This window comes from Triticum aestivum, chromosome 2B, assembly GCF_018294505.1.
Source record: "Triticum aestivum cultivar Chinese Spring chromosome 2B, IWGSC CS RefSeq v2.1, whole genome shotgun sequence".
In the NCBI taxonomy this organism is placed as follows: domain Eukaryota; kingdom Viridiplantae; phylum Streptophyta; class Magnoliopsida; order Poales; family Poaceae; genus Triticum; species Triticum aestivum.
Window position 1 is genome coordinate 5,392,927 of NC_057798.1, and position 21,271 is coordinate 5,414,197.

The 21,271-nt window shown below is 45.9% G+C and overlaps 2 pseudogenes; both read left to right on the top strand.

Moving 5' to 3' along the window:
- Nucleotides 1-207: 207 nt before the first annotated feature.
- LOC123043048 (tau-cadinol synthase-like) lies at nucleotides 208-4,784 on the top strand (annotated as a pseudogene).
- A 6,012-nt stretch (nucleotides 4,785-10,796) lies between these two features.
- On the top strand, nucleotides 10,797-12,330 carry LOC123047654 (berberine bridge enzyme-like Cyn d 4; annotated as a pseudogene).
- The last annotated feature ends 8,941 nt before the right edge of the window (nucleotides 12,331-21,271 follow it).

Consider the following 21,271-nt stretch of genomic DNA (forward strand, 5'->3'; position numbering starts at 1 on the left):
CGAGGGGAATCTTGGGAGGCAGACAATTGACACCCACGAGGCTTTCGCTCTCTCACGTGTTCCACGATGTTCGTGTAGTCCAAAAAACGCTAGACCTTTTAATTTAATATTCATGATAGGCTTAATTTTTCACAGACCCACGACCAAACAATTCGTTCGACTTCTATTTATAGGCCACGCATGCATTCAGGAGCTTCCAAAAGTAAAATTAAGCTCTCTAACTAGCTACCTCTCATGGCGTCTTCGTCTCATGCTGCTGCCACCCCGGAGACGAAGGAGCAGCTAGGCTTTGAGCCCTCGTCATGGGTTGACTTTTTCATCGCATACGAGCCACCCCCACCCAAGGTAATATAAAAATATATGTAGTTGGGTTTAGAACTTCTCATAAGCACGTACTACGCACGCAATCTTCTTTCTTCGCTTACAATTCTTTTCCATTCATTAGTCAATGGATGCTTACATATATATACATATATATGAATGGCAGAGGTCGGAGGAATGGATGATGGCGCGAGCCGAAAAACTGAAGGGGGATGTCAGCCTGTTATTTAAGACTTGCAACGGCATGACGGCGCGAATGTTCTTGGTGGATACACTCCAACATCTTGGAATAGATCACCACTTTGAGGAGCAGATCCATGACTCTTTAAACGAAATCCTAGAGAGTGACTTTAGTAGCTCATCCAGCCTCCATGAGGTCGCTCTTCGGTTCCGTTTACTTAGAGAGAATGGGCATTGGGTATCTCCAGGTATCTAACTACCTGCTCCATCTTTCACAAATCTAGAAAATGTCAAAAATAAATAAATAATGCCCGCAAATGATAGAGGATGCCTAATTATTTAGTGGCTAGTTAGTTGAGTTATCAATCTTGGACTAATGCTCTTTTCATATTGAAGGACGTGACATTTTGGACACTTATAGAGTTCCAAATTTAACCATTAACTTCTATACAAAGAGTTATTGGAAAAACAATAGAGTTGTTATATTATCAAACATGAATTTACACTTATTATTTTCATGCATTCAATTAAATATTTAACCAAATACTGGTGTCTTATGTTTTTGAAAGTTCAACAAAGCTCTATCCTGATGGTCAAGTTTCTGTGGACTGGATTGTGCGTTCCTGAAACAATGCCACAGATTAAGTCGACTGGCTATACCACTGAAAAAAGTTGACAGCATGTGCTCTAGATTGTACTAATTAATAAATGTTAATTTACTGATCTCGCAGATGTTTTCAACAAATACAAGGGTGAAGATGGGAGCTTTAGAAAGGATATAACTAATGATCCAAAAGGAATACTATGTTTATACAATGCAACTCATCTTCTCATTCATGGTGAGCCAAAACTGGAAGAAGTCATGTGTTTTGCAAGGCAACATCTTGTATCGGTTAATGGTAGTCTGCAAGCCCCCCTAGCTAAGCAAGTCAAATGCGCCATTCATAGAGCACTTCCAAGGGCGGTGTAAGAGGGAGGAAGCGCTACAATATATTTCAGAGTATGAAGAAGAGGAAGGGCATAACCAAATTTTGTTGGAGCTAGCAAAATTAGATTTTAACCTTCTACAACATGTCCACTTGAAGGAGCTCAAAGATATTACAGAATAGGTTATTTTCTCTCTATTTATTTCCACTAAGAAAATAAGACGAAAACTTTACACCTTTCTAGCTTCCTAATTATCCATTTCAATATATGTGTCCATTCAGGAAATCAAATGTGTAGTTTATAATTTTATGTTTTTTTACATCTACCCCTATGTAAATTACTAAAAAGAGTTTCGGTGGTAGTATGCACACAATCATCTATCATTAGCTCTTTTGTCAGACTAATTTAGTGTTTCTTTCCTTTGTGGACAGGCTGGGATGAGCACACATATAATGACACATAGGATGTAATGTTGTATCATGCAAATGCATCTGAACATAATTTTCTCCATATGTCTCATGGATTATTCAATACAGCTACCTTTTTCTATTTAACAACATACAGTATCCATGTAATTTTTGAAAATACTCCACTAAATACAATTCACAGGTGGCGGAAACATTTTTCGGGATTCATCGATCTAAGCTTTATTCGCGACCGTTTGGTGGAAAGCTACACTTGGGCCTATGTGTTGTACTATGAGAAAGGCTTTGAGCTCCAGCGAAGTATCACCACCAAGATGATTGTACTAATTACCACTTTAGATGACACGTATGATATCCGCGCCACCATAGAGGAATGTCGAAAGCTACATGAAGCCATACAAAGGTTTGAATAGCTTTTCCTTTGAAACTTCCATCAATCCATCAACGATTGCAAAGTTCCAAAGCATCTCCTTTTTTTTCATCTAAAAAACACTACTAGCTATGCATCCAATAACATTTTTACCTAAATTGAGCTAAAAGAAAATATAAGTATTAGCCACCCAGCGGACATCGTCATGTTGTAAGAATACTGTGAAAGTCATTGTTGTACCATAACACATGTAGTTGTTCGGTTTCCCACAATCATTGTCGCTCGCACTTACTACAATTTCGACAATGCTCAAATTGTTAATGTATAAACTTACACATGCTTGTCACTATCCACTTCTTGTTTTGAGTGAGAATTAATATACAACTAGTGGAACACCTAATGTGTCATTTCTAACCTCTCTTGTGGAATGACCGTATAGATGGGATAAGATACGCGTTTCTCTTCTACCCGAGTACCTAAAGAAGTTATATATCGAGCTGTTGAGGACCTTCGAAAATATTGAGGTTGAAATGCCAGTCAATGTGAATTATGATACTGCCTACCTCAAGAAAGCGGTAACTACATATATGTTTTCTGCCTTATATCTCTACTTCTATATAAGACTCGGTTGGTGACGACGGTGTGTCTGCCATCCATCATTTCTAACCATTAGATAAGCATCTGACGACCATGAGGTAAGTTTTGGCCCTTTTAATTTGCAACAATATCCCACTTCTCTACTCCAATTCACAGAAAACCCCTTATTATCTTGAAACCAACCACATCCCTCCCTCACCTCATTAAAACATCCCGAGGAATATATTTTGAGTGAAACACAATATATTTTTAGTGATATATGTATATGAAAACAAGAGTGGTTTCTTTCAAGTTTGTAGACATGTATTATTCTACTTTGGATCCGCTGCGACGCACGGACACATTGCCAGTTACTAAATAACTATCAAATGGCTTATGTTATTTGTATCTTCAACAATAGGGGAATAGACTATATATCATGGTTGATTACTTTTATGTGGTTGATCCTTTTGTTTGCTACTGTTTTGTATCGGCATCATAATAAACTAGATGATAGCCCGCACTTTGTTGTGATACCTTGTTAAAAAATATAATTGATGCTAGAAAAAAACATATGAAGCATGTGACAAAATGATATATAAAAGGAGGAACAATATTTGGATTGAAGTTAGCGGTATGACACTTTTTTAACAAAAACGTGAAGCATGAACTACATATATTTTATCCAAGCATCCAACACCTATATTAGCCATGACTATACAAAAATTGATGCAAAAAAATTTAACTTATACTAACTTGCATGAATTGCTGAGGTGGCATGATTGCATGGATAGATTAATGCAATACATATAATTATGATTACATGCATGACTTACTGATGGTTGCATGGAGGGGGTAATCAGGTAGTGTGCTATAACTATTTAGAGATGATGGCACAGTACATAACTTTTTTTTTGCTTGTTGGGTGCAGATTCAAAATCATGTGACTGGTTATCTCCAAGAAGCGGAATGGTGTCACACGAAGCATAAGCCAAGCTTTAAAAATCAGGTGAATGTGACTAGCTTAACTATAGGTGCGCCAACCGTTTGCTTGAGTATGATGGCTAGCATGGATGATACCATAATGAAAAGAGCAGTTGAGTGGGTAGCCGGTGTCCCTAATGTCGTCATAGCAGCAGGAAAGATTGTGCGTTTCATGAACGACATTGCAGCATATGAGGTATGTAGTATTTGAAAATGTAACTAATTAAGACTCACATGTACAACGAAATCAAAGTTTCACTCGCATTTAAACAAGTAAAATTCAGTAATATTAGAGAAAAAGTCATACTACCATATTGTTGTACAAAATTGTATTTTCGTTATGACAATTTTGTGTCCATGCAGTTATTTTTATCGGTTCAATTATCAGTCAAATTTACTTAATATGTGTTGTGGATGGCATGTAATTCTGTATAAAAGAACTTAAATAGCTCTTCTACTACCAATTGGAATGCCTACTCTAAACATTCTTTATATATATATATATAGAACCGAAAGTGCAAGGGGGATGCGGCAAGCTCCGTGGAGTGTTACATCCATGAGTATGGCGTCACAGGCGAGGTTGCCATCGCAAGGATATATGAACTGATTGAAGATGAATGGAGAACTCTGAACAAAGCTCGCTTTGAAAACCATGCATTGCTCCCCGCGCTGAAGCGTATTATCGGCTTGGCCCTTAGCACATCATTGTTCTATGATAACAGGAACGATGTGTACACAGACAGCAAGCATCTTCACAAAACTATTAAGAGCCTCTTCGTCAAGCCTGTTTTGTCTGGCTAGCTAGCCACAACAGATGAATAATAAATTTTCTTATATATTTTGGGTGTATTTTATACTTCATACATATATAAGTTTAATCGAAAGAAAACTTTCAACATATGAGCATTATATTTTTTGGATATTGGATTTTGTTTCTCTAGAAAAATTGTAGCCAATTAAAAATTATCTATGTAATCCATTTTTTGCTCAATGTTTCTAACCACATATAGCATGTGGTAGCTCGGCACTAGACTTGGCGCACAACAACTTTAACTAGTAGAACACCCGTGCATTGCTACGGGCTACAATGCATATACTTTAGGGCTCATCTCTGGATTGAACTCTTAATCTAGTCTGTTACATCTATTGCCTTTTTAAAATGCACACTTTGTTATTTTTGTCGTTGGTATATCATGAATAAAAATTTGAGCTACAAAATAAAATTAACTAATTAGACATGCATGACCTTGTTATCAAGAATGATTGCTTTCATACTTTGTGGAACTGTGTATTGACACACATGTCCATTTTTCTAAAGGAACAATATTAATATTAACCAAAATCTGGGAGTTTGTACAATTCATGAATGTATGCGGGTAACATGTAATTGCGAAAAAAAAGGTCTATAGGAAGTCAATTACTAATGAGATGACATAACTGGTATGTTGATTTCTTTCGGATAGAATGCAAGATCTGCGAATGCAAATCAATAATACACGCCCACTCTCCTCTTGTGAATGTCTTCTCCGATAGGCCCTACAACCTTGATAGTTGGCGCATGTTGGAATCAATAGACATCATCTTTCGCAACTATGTGGCAGCCTTGCTTACGACAAACCTACAAAGTATGGAATTAGTCAATGAAAACATCATGCAACTGAATCTTGATAATCACAAAATACATTAGTACTTTGTAGAAGAGGTTAAGTAACTACAGATTAAAACATATCAAGCTTGACTTATGCTTTTGAACTAATAATCACTTTACCATCCTCCATAACCTATACTGATATGGTATACTTGGACAATAACATACTTATTTTCTAAATTGCATAACTGAAAAGAAATCATGAACCATAGGCAAAAGAATGATGGACCAAGTATTATAGGTTAGGTAGAGCATGTGACCTTCATTAGCATGCATGCTAGTACTAATCAAAAATTGTGTGTGACTTACGACATATTATAGGAGCGCTCCTATGGGTGCTGACTGGTGGCCGCCATCTTATCATGAGATCATAGTTTCTCTTGAGTTTTTCATTTCAATTTCCATTTTCTTTCTTTCCCCTGTACAATTGGCGTGATTTTTCCCTTTCTCTATCAATGAAAACACATCTCTCCTATGTACTTTCTATGCTGCACTCATGTGTGCATTTTTAAACTTGATAAATAAACTTAAATCCTAAGGTGGAATAAATGATATATCATACAAGGATAGAAACACGTACAGCCTCAGCTTAGCTACCTAAATATATTACTTTTCTAGCTAATCATACCAAGTGATGTAACTTCGGAACATCTATATAAAGCTACATGTGATATGTAAACATCTCAACAGACCCAGAAAAAAAATGAGTGGAAAAAATGCAGTAATATCTATTTTTCCGGACCTTCTGACATCACTAGCCTCATTGTTCAGAAATGGTGTTCCTTCCAACCACGATCAATAGAAAATGGATCATACTATTACACAATAAATAGTTCTAATACATAACTGAGCAATTGTTCTATTTTATATTGATATTTCAGTTATCAGTAGCTTTTGGTGGAACATGTTGCAGACCACATCAATCCATTACAATGTTGATTGGGATAGGAAGATGGAGGTAGCTAGTGATCTTCTAGAAGATGTGTGTGATGGTACTTGCTGAGGGACGTCGTTGAAGTAGTCGTCCGTGGTGGCAACTTTCCAAGCGTTGACAGATAACCTCATTCATTGGTGTCACACTGACCTATGTAGATTCTGTACAGATCGCTTTGCGCTCACTGGGTGGAGGTTGCTGGGTTGATCCATTTGTGCTTGTCTGACTGTTCCATGCAACACTCGCCCCATGATTGAAATAATGCATGGTTAGGAAGATGATGGTATAAGGGACGTCGATCGGGTGAAGACTCTCCCACAACTGCCTCTTGGTCAGATCGACCATGAGGCGCGTTCCTTGGGCCCCTCCTCTGATGATGCACGACGGTGACCGAATCGATCCCGAGGCATGTCGTTGTTTTAGATAATGCCAGCCCGGTGGTGTGGTAGGCAACGGATCAACGCGAGGGGGGGGGGGGGGGGGGTCACGAGGAGGTCGGTCCTTTTTTGGTTTTTTTATTGTGTGAGGCAAGGGAGGCGGGTTTTCTTGTGCGTGTGGGAAGGTGGGGACGGATGCTTTCGTATGAGGGATCAAGGAGTGTGGGGTGGACGTACCACATGCGGTCTCCAACTCGCCTTAAGAGGAGACACGGTAGAAAAAACTTAATTAATTGCATGCGTAATTATTTGTCTGAACATTTAATTTCCCTTGATTTTCAAATCGGTTCGATGCTTGGTTTCTATTTTCTTTCCATTTCTTTTAATGTGAGGCAAGGGAGGTGGATTTTTTTGTGCATGCGGGGAGGTGGGAGTGGATGGGTTTCTCGTTGGGATGACCAAGGGATGGGGAGTTGGACATACCGCGTACAATCTCCATCTCTCTTTTTAAGGCTGGTTGTAATGGGGAGTATCATATACTAATATCATGCATATGATACTACCTCCCTAATGCATAGTATCATACTCCCTCTGTTCCTAAATATAAGGTGTATTAGTTTTTCAAAAAGTCAACTGTTGTCTATGTTTGACCAACTTTACAGCAAAACATATAAAGATTTATAATACTAAATATATAAAATGTAAAAATATAGTCCATGATGAATCTAGTGATAATGATTTGGTATTCTAGATATTGATATTTTTGTCTATAAACTTGGTCAAACTTAGAGAAGTTTGACTTTTTGAAAAAATAATACACCTTATGTTAAGGAACGGAGGGAGTATTTTAGTATCATGTAATACTCTATTTATTGCCATGAATGACACAAAGTAGCATAGCATTTATTATGATACGGTATCATGATATGATACTCCACCCTCTATTTCTTCATTTAATGCTATGACACCTCATCAAAATTGCCTAGTTGGCATGCATGATACTACCTCTGATACTACCATTACGGGCAGCCTAATAGTTAAGATACAGTTGAAATATTACCTACTATTAATTATCTGTGTCCCTAATTAAGTGTGTGACTAAATCATTAATTGAATCAATGGCTCGATTTTATAGTTGATTTTGTTGGAATTTGCTAGTGGGTCATTGGCCCAAATCCCAAGTAAAATTCTGAAATTCTCTTGGCCCATCCGTGCATACATGTGACCTGAGTCTACACCACGCACGCCACTGGGTGTGTTCGTGCACGCACACACCAGCCTAACTCACGCACGCACGCACACACCCCTTGAGCCGAGGACCCGGCGCAGTCCAGTCTGCGCCCGACATGCCTGGCGTGCACACGTAGCCACCATGCTCTGGTCGTGGCTCTTATTGCCAACACTCACCCCCTGAGACACGACTCAGAGGACTCTGTCGTCCGTCAGCTGCGCCCGCTCTGCCGCCGGCTCCCCTCTGCAGCTGAGGGCAGTCCCTCTTGAAGTGTCTGCGCTCGCCGCACTTGTAGCAGCGGCCGCTCCTGTTGCCGCCGTTCTCCGACGCCATGCTCCGCATGTCGTCATCATCCCACGCGCCATCGTGTCACCGATCTTGCGCTGCCCACTGCGCCACCATCATGAGCAGCTGCTCACCAATTGTTGTTGCTGCCCGAAACCCTAGCCTGCCCTAGCTCGTGCTCTCTCTCGCATCTCACTTCTCACTGCAACGGACCGAGGAGGAGAAGAAGGCAGATGAGGTGGACACAGGGATTGCTGGTGCACGAACGCCCCACTACACAGACGGCTTTTCTTTCCTCAAGCACGAACTCGATGCCCTAGACCACACTGAGTCGGGCCTGCGCTGGGAATGACCCACATGCTCCCACCCCTGCTAGCTCCCCGATCGGCCCGCTCCGCTCACGGCCACCTCGCACACGCACGCGCGCAGCTCGTGGCGAGCACGCAACGATCACGCCCACCCGGCGCGGTCCGGTCTACGCTTGGCGCGCACATGCAGCAACCACGCTCTGGCTGTTGCTTTTATTGCCAACACTCACCCCCTAAGACACGGCTCAGAGGAGTCTGCCGCCTTCGACGCTGGCGTCCGCCAGCAATGCCCGCTCCGCCGCCGGCTCCCTCCGCAGCTGAGGGCAGTCCCTCTTGAAGTGTATGCGCTCTCCGCACTTACAGCAGCGGCCGCGCCTGCTGCCGCTATTCCCCGATGCCATGCTCTGCACGTCGCTGTCGTCCCGCGCGCCACCATGTCGCCGATCCCGCGCTGCCTACTGCACCGCTGTCATGAGCAGCTGCTCACCCCCGCACTCGCCGTTGTCTTGTCCACGACGCCGAACACGCTCGTCGAATGCGCGCAGTTGCCCGAGCGCCTAGTCAAACGTCATCTCGTCAAGGTCGCAGAATTGCTCGATGCTGGTGACGACAGGGAAGAGACGATCGGGCACCGTATCCATAAGCTTCTTCATGATCTCCGTGTCGCCCAGCATCTCGCCGAGGTTCGTGAACTGCGCCGTCATCCCAGCCAGCCTCCCGGCGTACGCGTGCAGCGCCTCACCGTCCGTGATCTTGAGGCGATCCTGCTCCCCGCGCAGCGTTGCCCGCATTGCCGCCCGCACCTGCTCCGCGCCGATGTACCTCACTTTCAGAGAGTCCCATACCTTGCTGGCGGTGAGCTTCGCCTCCACCAGTAGCAACACGTCGTCCGGCAGCCCTGACAGGATCATATGGCACATGGTCTTGCACTTCTTGTCGTTCACCGCCGCGTCGCCCACCGACGCCACCGCCTCCCACAGCGTGTGGGCATCGACGATCGCCTGCGCCTTGATCGCCCACACCGTGTATTTGTTCGGCGAGAGCATCGGCATCGCCATTGACACCGATCCGCCCGTGCCTGCGCCGTGTGGCACGATCGCCATAGCCACCGGCGGGCTCTCGAACCTGAAGCTCTGATGCCAATTGTTGTTTCTGCCCGAAACCCTAGCCTGCCCTAGCTCGTCCTCTCTCTCTCTCTCTCTCTCTCTCTCTCTCTCTCTCTCGCAGCTCACTTCTCACTGCAACAGCCCAAGGAGGAAGAAGAAGGGAGATGAGGTGGACACAGGGATTGTGGGCGCACAAACGCCCTGCCGCACAGATGGCTTTTCTTTCCACGAGCACGAACTCGATGCCCTAGACCACACTGTTAGAATGACCGACCCTAGGCTTATGTAGCCGGGCCTGCGCTAGGCATGACCCACATGCTCCCACCCCTACTAGCGCACCGATCGGCCCGCTCCGCTCGCGGCCACCTCGCGCACGCACGCGCGCAGCTCGCGTCGAGCACGCAGCAATCACGCCCACATCGCGATCCGGTAACCTCCTGGTCTACACCACGTACACCCGCTGGGTGCGTTCATGCACGCACACACCATCTTAACTCACGCATGCTCACACACACACCCCCTGAGCCACGGACCCGGTCTGCGCCCGACGCGCCTGGCGTGCACACGCAGCCAGCACGCTCTGGCCGTGGCTCTTATTGCCAACAGAAATTAGTTTCGCATACGAATTTGACGGTATGTTTTATGTAACATGCATGTCATTATATTTTTGCTCTAACTCATGGTCAAAGCCAACCTCCAAATACGTGTTAGGCTCTATATATCTGGACGGAGGGAATACGAATTATCAACATGCAACTAATATCCTGCCTAATATGCCATTGATGTCTTACCTAATATAGACGTGCAATCAGTATCTTGCTTAAAATCAACAATATGTTAATCTAAATGTGGATATTGGCACCAAATTAAGATATCTCATAAACTTTCTCGCATAAAAGACATTACCTGAGGATTGTTTAGATATGCATTGGGATTGCTATATCTAAATATCTATTTAATTGATGCCCTCCCATACATTTTCTTAATATTAAATAGATATCCGGGTAAACTTAGTAAGCATTGATTTTTTTAGTATCTATTTAATGTCATTAAATAATATTGGTGCCTTTTATATAGGCCATCTATTTGGGGACGGTGAGCGAGGAGTAGTAGCAACGATGGCCATGGGCAAGCGCTTCAACTTAGCGGCGCCACTGCTGCTCACCTTAACCTTCTTGTTCTGCAGCTGCTCCATGATCTCTTCTTCTTCGCAAGCGTCGCCCGCTGGCTTCCACCAAGGCTAACATCTCGGTGTTCGAGCAGGGCGAGGATTTGTTCAACACGCAGCTCCACAAATACATGAGGAACCCAAAGTTCCTGGCAAACACCACCGAGAGGCCGCTCTATGTCGTGATGCCGGCGAATGCTCACCACGTGCAGGTCGCCGTGCGCTGCGGCAGCCTAAACGGGGTGCCCATCCGCGTGCGCAGCGGCGGGCACGACTATGAGGGCCTGTCGTACCGGTCCGTGCACACCGAGGGCTTCGCCATGCTCGACATATCGGAGCTACGCGCCGTGGTGGTCGACAACCAGACGTCGACAGCGTGGGTGGAGTCCTGCGCGACGCTCGGCGAGCTCTACTATGCCATATCGAAGGCGAGCAGCCTTCTGGGATTCCCAGCCGGCGTGTGCCCGACCGTCGGCGTCGGAGGCCATTTTAGCGGCGGTGGCTTCGGCAAGATGATGCGCAAGCACGGGCTAGCCATTGATAACATTATCGATGCAGAGTTGGTGGACGTCAATGGCACGCTCCTGAACAAGACCACCATGGGGGACGACGTCTTCTGGGCCATCAGAGGCGGCGGCGGCGGGAGCTTCGGCGTCGTGCTGAAGTGGCAGGTGAGGCTCGTGACCGTCCCGGCGACGGTATCGGTGTTCAAGGTCTCGGCGTCCAACAGCCAGGGAGCCGCCGTGCACGCGGTCACCAAGTGGCAGAAGGTGGCGCCGGCCCTGCCGGACGAACTGTACATCAGGGCGCTTGTCCAGAACGACATGGCCGTCTTTCGAGCAGTGTTCCTCGGCACATGCGACACGCTCCTGCCTCTGGTGATGAGCCAGAAAGAGAGACTGAATTTGAGGCGCTCCGACTGCAAGGAGATCAGCTCGATCGAGTCCATGGCCTAGGTAAACAACTGCACCGTGGAGGACCTCCCGAAGCGGACCACCTCCGAGATCGACTCCAGCCATGGCTTCAAGGCGACCACGGACTACGTCCGGCGGCCCATTCGGCGGGAGGTGTGGGCCAAGATCTTCAACAAGCAGGTTGGGCAGCCAAATGCGCAGATCATCCTGGTCCCCTATGGCGGGCGGATGAGCAACGTGAAGGACGACGCAACGCCGTTCCCACACCGCGCCGGGGTGTTGTATAGCATGCAATTGTACAACTACTGGCTGCCCGTGGATTCGGGAGACGACTCGGCAAACGTGCAGAGCAAGTGGGTGAGGGACATGTACGCCTTCATGTCACCGTACGTGAGCTCTAATTCCATGTCAAGGGGAGCCTACTTCAACTGCAGGGACCTGGATCTGGGTCCCAACTGGGGGCCGAAATACTTCAAGGGTAACTACCAGAGGCTCACCAAGGCCAAGGCTGAGATCGACCCCCACAATTACTTCCACAATGAGCAAAGTATCCCCCTGCCAAAAGGAGCATTTTAATTGTTCCCCTATTTCCTCCTCTTTTTGAATTCTTGTGGACTGCAAGCCTTCGTTTTACTACTCCCTCCGTTCCTAAATATAAAGCCTTTTGAGGATTCCATCATAGACTACATACGGAGCAAAATGAGTGAATCTCTAAAAGGTCTTATATTTAGGAACGGAGGAAGTACCTTTGTAAAGAAATATAAAAGTGTTTAGATCACTAAAGTAGAAAATAAAATTTTTCTACGCTTCACCGAGATCAATCTATGAGTTCATCTAGCAACGAGAGAGAGGAGTGCATCTACATACCCTTGTAGATCGCGAGCGGAAGCGTTCAAGAGAACGGGGTTGAGGTAGTCGTACTCATCGTGATCCAAATCACCGATGATCCTAGTGCTGAACGGGAAGCACCTTCGCGTTTAACACACGTACGGTTGGGAAGACGTCTCCTCCTTCTTGATCCAGCAAGGGGGAAGGAGAGGTTGATGAGATCCAGCAGCACGACGGCGTGGCGGTGGATGCAGCAGCGATCTCAGCAGGGCTTCGCCAAGCTTCAGCGAGAGGGAGAGGTGGTGCGTGGGGAGAGGGAGGCGCCAAGAGCATGGGTCCGGCTGCCCTCCCTCCCCCCTCTTTATATAGGGCCCCTAGGGGGGCGCCGGCCCTAGGAGATGCAATCTCCAAGGGGGGGCGGCGGCCAAGGGGGTTGGCTTGCCCGCCAAGCCAAGTGGAGGCGCCCCCACCCCTAGGGTTTCCAACCCTAGGCGCAGGGGGGGCCAGGGGGGGCGCACCAGCCCACCAGGGGCTGGTTCCCCTCCTACTTCAGCTCATGGGGCCCTCCGGGATAGGTTGCCCCACCCGGTGGACCCTCGGGACCTTTCCGGTGGTCCCGGTACAATACCGGTGACCCCCGAAACTTTCCCGATGGCCGAAACTTGACTTCCTATATATAATTCTTTAACTCCGGACCATTCAGGAACTCCTCGTGACGTCCGGGATCTCATCCGGGACTCCGAACAACTTTCGGGTTACTGCATACTAATATCTCTACAACCCTAGCGTCACCGAACCTTAAGTGTGTAGACCCTACGGGTTCGGGAGACATGCAGACATGACCGAGACGCCTCTCCGGTCAATAACCAACACGTGGATCTGGATACCCATGTTGGCTCCCATATGCTCCTCAATGATCTCATCGGATGAACCACGATGTCGAGGATTCAATCAATCCTGTATACAATTCCCTTTGTCAATCGGTATGTTACTTGCCCGAGATTCGATCATCGGTATCCCAATACCTCGTTTAATCTCGTTACCGGCAAGTCACTTTACTCGTACCGTAATGCATGATCCCGTGACCAGACACTTGGTCACATTGAGATCATTATGATGATGCATTACTGAGTGGGCCCAGAGATACCTCTCCGTCATACGGAGTGACAAATCCCAGTCTCGATTCGTGCCAACCCAACAGACACTTTCGGAGATACCCGTAGTGCACCTTTATAGTCACCCAGTTACTTTGTGACGTTTGGCAACCCAAAGCACTCCTACGGTATCCGGGAGTTGCACAATCTCATGGTCTAAGGAAATGATACTTGACATTTGGAAATGCTCTAGCAAAACGAACTACATGATCTTTGAGCTATGCTTAGGATTGGGTCTTGTCCATCACATCATTCTCCTAATGATGTGATCCCGTTATCAATGACATCCAATGTCCATAGTTGGGAAACCACGACTATCTGTTGATCAACGAGCTAGTCAACTAGAGGCTCACTAGGGACATGTTGTGGTCTATGTATTCACACATGTATTATGATTTCCAGATAACACAATTAGCATGAATAACAGACAATTATCATGAACAAAGAAATATAATAATAACCATTTTATTATTGCCTCTAGGGCATATTTCCAACAGTCTCCCACTTGCACTAGAGTCAGTAATCTAGTTACATTGTGATGAATCAAACACCCATAGAGTTCTGGTGTTGATCATGTTTTGCTCTAGGGAGAGGTTTAGTCAACGGATCTGCTACATTCAGGTCTGTATGTACTTTACAAATATCTATGTCTCCATCTTGAACATTTTCACGAATGGAGTTGAAGCGACGCTTGATGTGCCTGGTCTTCTTGTGAAACCTGGGCTCCTTGGCAAGTGCAATAGCTCCAGTGTTGTCACAGAAGAGTGTGATCGGCCCCGATGCATTGGGTATGACTCCTAGGTCGGTGATGAACTCCTTCATCCAGATTGCTTCATGCGCTGCCTCCGAGGCTGCCATGTACTCTGCTTCACATGTAGATCCCGCCACGACGCTTTGCTTGCAACTGCACCTGCTTACTTCCCCACCATTCAAGATATACACGTATCCGGTTTGTGACTTAGAGTCATCCAGATCCGTGTCGAAGCTAGCGTCGACGTAACCCTTTACGACGAGCTCTTCGTCACCTCCATAAACGAGAAACATATCCTTCGTCCTTTTCAGGTACTTTAGGATGTTCTTGACCGCTGTCCAGTGTTCCATGCCGGGATTACTTTGGTACCTTCCTGCCAACCTTACGGCAAGGTTTACATCAGGTCTGGTACACAGCATGGCATACATAATAGACCCTATGGCTGAGGCATAGGGGATGACACTCATATCTTCTTTATCTTCTGCCGTGGTCGGACATTGAGCCGAGCTCAATTTCACACCTTGCAAAAACAGGCAAGAACCCCTTCTTGGACTGATCCATATTGAACTTCTTCAATATCTTATCAAGGTATGTGCTTTGTGAAAGACCTATGAGGCGTCTTGATCTATCTCTATAGATCTTGATGCCTAATATGTAAGCAGCTTCTCCAACGTCCTTCATTGAAAAACACTTATTCAAGTAGGCCTTAATGCTGTCCAAAAGTTCTATATCATTTCCCATCAAACGTATGTCATCCACATATAATATGAGAAATGCTACAGAGCTCCCACCCACTTTCTTGTAAACACAGGCTACTCCATAAGTCTGTGTAAACTCAAACGCTTTGATCATCTCATCAAATTGAATGTTCCAACTCCGAGACGCTTGCACCAGCCCATAGATTGAGCGTTGGAGCTTGCACACCTTGTTAGCATTCTTAGGATCGACAAAACCATCTGGCTGCATCATATACAGTTCTTCCTTAAGATGACCGTTAAGGAATGCCGTTTTGACGTCCATTTTCCATATCTCATAATCATAGTATGCGGCAACTGCTAACATGATTCGGTCGGACTTTAGCTTTGCTACGGGAGAGAAAGTCTCATCGTAGTAAACCCCTTGAACTTGTCGATAACCCTTAGCGACAAGTCCAGCTTTATAGATGGTAACATTACCATCTGCATCCGTCTTCTTCTTAAAGATCCATTTGTTTTCTATCACTCGCCGATCATCGGGCAAGTCTGTCAAAGTCCATACTTCGTTTTCATACATGGATCCTATCTCGGATTTCATGGCTTCTAGCCATTTGTCGGAATCTGTGCCCTCCATTGCTTCTTCATAGTTCGAAGGTTCACCGTTGTCTAACAACATGATTTCCAGGACAGGGCTGCCATACCACTCTGGTGTGGAACGTGTCCTTGTGGACCTACGAAGTTCAGTAGTAACTTGATCCGAAGTACCTTGATCATCATCATTAACTTCCTCTTCAACTGGTGCTGGCACCATAGGAACATCTTCCTGAGCTGCGCTACTTTCAAGAGGTAGTACTTCATCAAGTTCCACTTTCCTCCCACTTAATTCTTTCGAGAGAAACTCTTTCTCCAGAAAGGACCCATTCTTGGCAACAAAGATCTTGCCTTCGGATCTGAGGTAGAAGGTATACCCAATGGTTTCCTTAGGGTATCATACGAAGACGCATTTTTCCGACTTGAGTTCGAGCTTTTCAGGTTGAAGTTTCTTGACATAAGCATCGCACCCCCAAACTTTCAGAAACGACAACTTAGGTTTCTTCCCAAACCATAATTAATACGGTGTTGTCTCAGAGGATTTAGACGGTGCCCTATTTAAAGTGAATGTAGCTGTCTAGAGCGTATCCCCAAAATGATAGCCGTAAATCGGTAAGAGACATCATAGATCGCACCATATCCAATAAAGTGCGATTACGACGTTCGGACACACCGTTACGCTGAGGTGTTCCAGGCGGCGTGAGTTGTGAAACGATTCCACATTTCCTTAAGTGCATACCAAATTCGTGACTTAAATATCTCCCCCACGATCTGATTGTAAGAACTTGATCTTTCAGTCACGTTGATTCTCAACCTCATTCTGAAATTCCTTGAACTTTTCAAAGGTCTCAGACTTGTGTTTCATCAAGTAGACATACCCATATCTACTCAAGTCATCAGTGAGGGTGAGAACATAACGATATCCTCCGCGAGCCTTAACGCTCATTGGACCGCACACATCAGTATGTATGATTTCCAATAAGTTGGTTGCTCGCTCCATTGTCCCGGAGAACGGAGTGTTGGTCATTTTGCCCATGAGGCATGGTTCGCATGTGTCAAATGATTCATAATCGAGAGACTCTAAAAGTCCATCAGCATGGAGCTTCTTCATGCGCTTCACACCAATGTGACCAAGGCGGCAGTGCCACAAGTATGTGGGACTATCGTTATCAACTTTACATCTTTTGGTATTCACACTATGAATATGTGTAACATCACGTTCGAGATTCATTAATAATAAACCATTGACCAGCGGGGCATGACCATAAAACATATCTCTCATATAAATCGAAAAACCATTATTCTCGGATTTAAATGAGTAGCCATCTCGCATTAAACGAGATCCAGATACAATGTTCATGCTCAAAGCTGGCACTAAATAACAATTATTGAGGTTTAAAACTAATCCCGTAGGTAAATATAGAGGTAGCGTGCCGACGGCGATCACATCGACCTTGGAACCATTCCCGACGCGCATCGTCACCTCGTCCTTCGCCAGTCTCCGCTTATTGCGCAGCTCCTGCTTTGAGTTACAAATATGAGCAACCGCACCGGTATCAAATACCCAGGAGCTACTATGAGTGCTGGTAAGGTACACATCAATAACATGTATATCACATATACCTTTGGTTTTGCCGGCCTTCTTGTCCTCTAAGTACTTGGGGCATTTCCGCTTCCAATGACCACTTCCCTTGCAATAAAAGCACTCAGTCTCAGGCTTGGGACCATTCTTTGGCTTCTTCCCGGCAACTGGCTTACCAGGCGCGGCAACTTCCTTGCCATCCTTCTTGAAGTTCTTCTTACCCTTGCCTTTCTTGAACTTAGTGGTTTTATTCACCATCAACACTTGATGTTCCTTTTTGATCTCTACCTCCGCTGATTTCAGCATTGAATATACTTCAGGAATGGTATTTTCCATCCCCTGCATATTGAAGTTCATCACAAAGCTCTTGTAGCTCGGTGGAAGCGACTGAAGGATTCTGTCAATAACCGCGTCATCCGGGAGATTAACTCCCAGCTAAGTCAAGCGGTTGTGCAACCCAAACATTTTGAGTATGTGCTCACTGACAGAACTATTTTCCTCAATCTTACAACTGAAGAACTTGTCGGAGACTTCATATCTCTCGACCCGGGCATGAGCTTGGAAAACCATTTTTAGCTCTTCGAACATCTCATATGCTCTGTGTTGCTCAAAATGCTTTTGGAGCCCCGGTTCTAAGCTGTAAAGCATGCCGCACTGAACGAGGGAGTAATCATCAGCACGAGACTGCCAAGCGTTCATAACGTCTTGGTTCTCTGTGATGGGTGCTTCACCTAGCGGTGCTTCTAAGACATAATCTTTCTTTGCAGCTATGAGGATGATCCTTAGGTTCCGGACCCAGTCCGTATAGTTGCTGTCATCATCTTTCAGCTTGGTTTTCTGTAGGAACGCGTTGAAGTTGAGGTTGACATGAGCGTTGGCCATTTGATCTACAAGACATTTTTGTAAAGATTTTTAGACTAAGTTCATGATAATTAAGTTCATCTAATCAAATTATTTAATGAACTCCCACTCAGATTAGACATCCCTTTAGTCATCTAAGTGATACATGATCCGAGTCGACTAGGCCGTGTCCGATCATCACGTGAGACGGACTAGTCATCATCGGTGAACATCTCCATGTTGATCGTATCTTCCATACGACTCATGTTCGACCTTTCGGTCTCTTGTGTTCCGAGGCCATGTCTGTACATGCTAGGCTCGTCAAGTTAACCTAAGTGTTTATGCATGTGTAAATCTGTCTTACACCTGTTGTATGTGAACGTTAGAATCTATCACACCCGATCATCACGTGGTGCTTCGAAACAACGAACTTTCGCAATGGCGCACAGTTAGGGGGAACACTTTCTTGAAATTATTATGAGGGATCATCTTATTTACTACCGTCGTTCTAAGTAAACAAGATGCAAAAACATGATATGGCCAATAGAATATATCTCCTTTGATTTCCATGTTCGGGGCACCATGATCATCTTCGTCACCGGCATGACACCATGATCTCCATCATCGTGTCTCCATGAAGTTGCTCGCCAACTATTACTTCTACTACTATGGCTAACGGTTTAGCAATAAAGTAAAGTAATTACATGGCGTTTAATCATTGACACGCAGGTCATACAATAATTAAGACAACTCCTATGGCTCCTGCCGGTTGTCATACTCATCGACATGCAAGTCGTGATTCCTATTACAAGAACATGATCTCATACATCACATATATATCATTCATCACAACTTTTGGCCATATCACATCACAAAGCATATGCTGCAAAAACAAGTTAGACGTCCTCTAATTGTTGTTGCATGTTTTACGTGGCTGCAATAGGGTTCTAGCAAGAAAGTTTTCTTACCTACGTAAAAGCCACAACGTGATATGCCAACTTCTATTTATCCTTCATAAGGACCCTTTTCATCGAATCCGCTCCAACTAAAGTGGGAGAGACAGACGGAGGAGGCCTGCTTGATCAGAGGGGCCATGTCCGGGACTGGGCTCCGCCGGGCTGGTACTAGGATGTGCTACCTTCCCGGGCGCAGCTTGGTGAGGAGCCAGCCCGTCGTTGACCCGAACCTTCTTTGGTGGAGGTCGCGTGGGCCAGTGACGGTGAGGAGGATTGAGGACCCCGTGGAGGTGGTACGTCACCATGTCAGCAAGGAGGACGAGCACGTCCGTCGCTACATGGTTGCATTGGAGGAGGGAAGGTTCTCTAATACCTGGCAGGTTCTTCAGGGATCTCACTGGAGTTATGATCCTCTGATGGTTCCTTCTCTTTGGGTCTCCACCGCCCGGGCCGATACCCGTTGTTCGCCAGGGTTTTAGTTGTTGGGGAACGTTGCAGAAAATAAAAATTTTCTACGCTTCACCAAGATCAATCTATAAGTTCATCTAGCAACGAGAGAGAGGAGTGCATCTACATACCCTTGTAGATCGCGAGCGGAAGCGTTCAAGAAAACGGGGTTGAGGGCGTCGTACTCGTCGTGATCCAAATCACCGATGATCCTAGTGCTGAACGGATAGCACCTCCGCGTTCAACACACGTATGGTTGGGAAGACGTCTCCTCCTTCTTGATCCAGCAAGCGGGAAGGAGAGGTTGATGGAGATCCCGTTGCACGACGGCGTGGTGGTGGATGCAGCAGCGATCTCAGCAGGGCTTCGCCAAGCTTCAGCGAGAGGGAGAGGTGGTGCGTGGGGAGAGGGAGGCGCCAAGAGCATGGGTCCGGCTGCCCTCCCTCCCCCCTCTTTATATAGGGCCCCTAGGGGGGGCCGGCCCTAGGAGATACAATCTCCAAGGGGGGGCGGCGACCAAGAGGGTTGGCTTGCCCCCCAAGCCAAGTGGAGGCGCCCCCACCCCTAGGGTTTCCAACCCAAGGCGCAGGGGGGCCAAGGGGGGGCGCACCAGCCCACCAGGGACTGGTTCCCCTCCAACTTCAGCCCATGGGGCCCTCCGGGATAGGTTGCCCCACCCGGTGGACCCCCGGGACCCTTCCGGTGGTCCCGGTACAATACCGGTGACCCCCGAAACTTTCCCGATGGCCGAAACTTGACTTCCTATATATAATTCTTTACCTCCGGACCATTCTGGAACTCCTTGTGACGTCCGGGATCTCATCCAGGACTCCGAACAACTTTCGGGTTACTGCATACTCATATCTCTACAACCCTAGCATCACTGAACCTTAAGTGTGTAGACCCTACGGGTTCGGGAGACATGCAGACATGGACCGAGACGCCTCTCCGGTCAATAACCAATAGCGGGATCTGGATACCCATGTTGGCTCCCATATGCTCCTCGATGATCTCATCGGATAAACCACGAGAGGATTCAATCAATCCCGTACACAATTCCCTTTGTCAATCGGTACGTTACTTGCCCGAGATTCGAACGTCGGTATCCCAATACCTCATTTAATCTCGTTACCGGCAAGTCACTTTACTCGTACCGCAATGCATGATCCCGTGACTAGACACTTGGTCACATTGAGCTCATTATGATGATGCATTACCGAGTGGGCCCAGAGATACCTCTCTGTCATACGGAGTGACAAATCGCAGTCTCGATTCGTGCCAACCCAACAGACACTTTCGGAGATACCCGTAGTGCACCTTTATAGTCACCCAGTTACGTTGTGACGTTTGGTACACCCAAAGCACTCCTATGGTATCCGGGAGTTGCACAATCTCATGGTCTAAGGAAATGATACTTGACATTTGGAAAAGCTCTAGCAAAACGAACTACACGATCTTGTGCTATGCTTAGGATTGGGTCTTGTCCATCACATCATTCTCCTAATGATGTGATCCCGTTATCAATGACATCCAATGTCCATAGTCAGGAAACCATGACTATCTGTTGATCAACGAGCTAGTCAACTAGAGGCTCACTAGGGACGTGTTGTGGCCTATGTATTCACACATGTATTATGATTTCCGGATAACACAATTATAGCATGAACAATTGA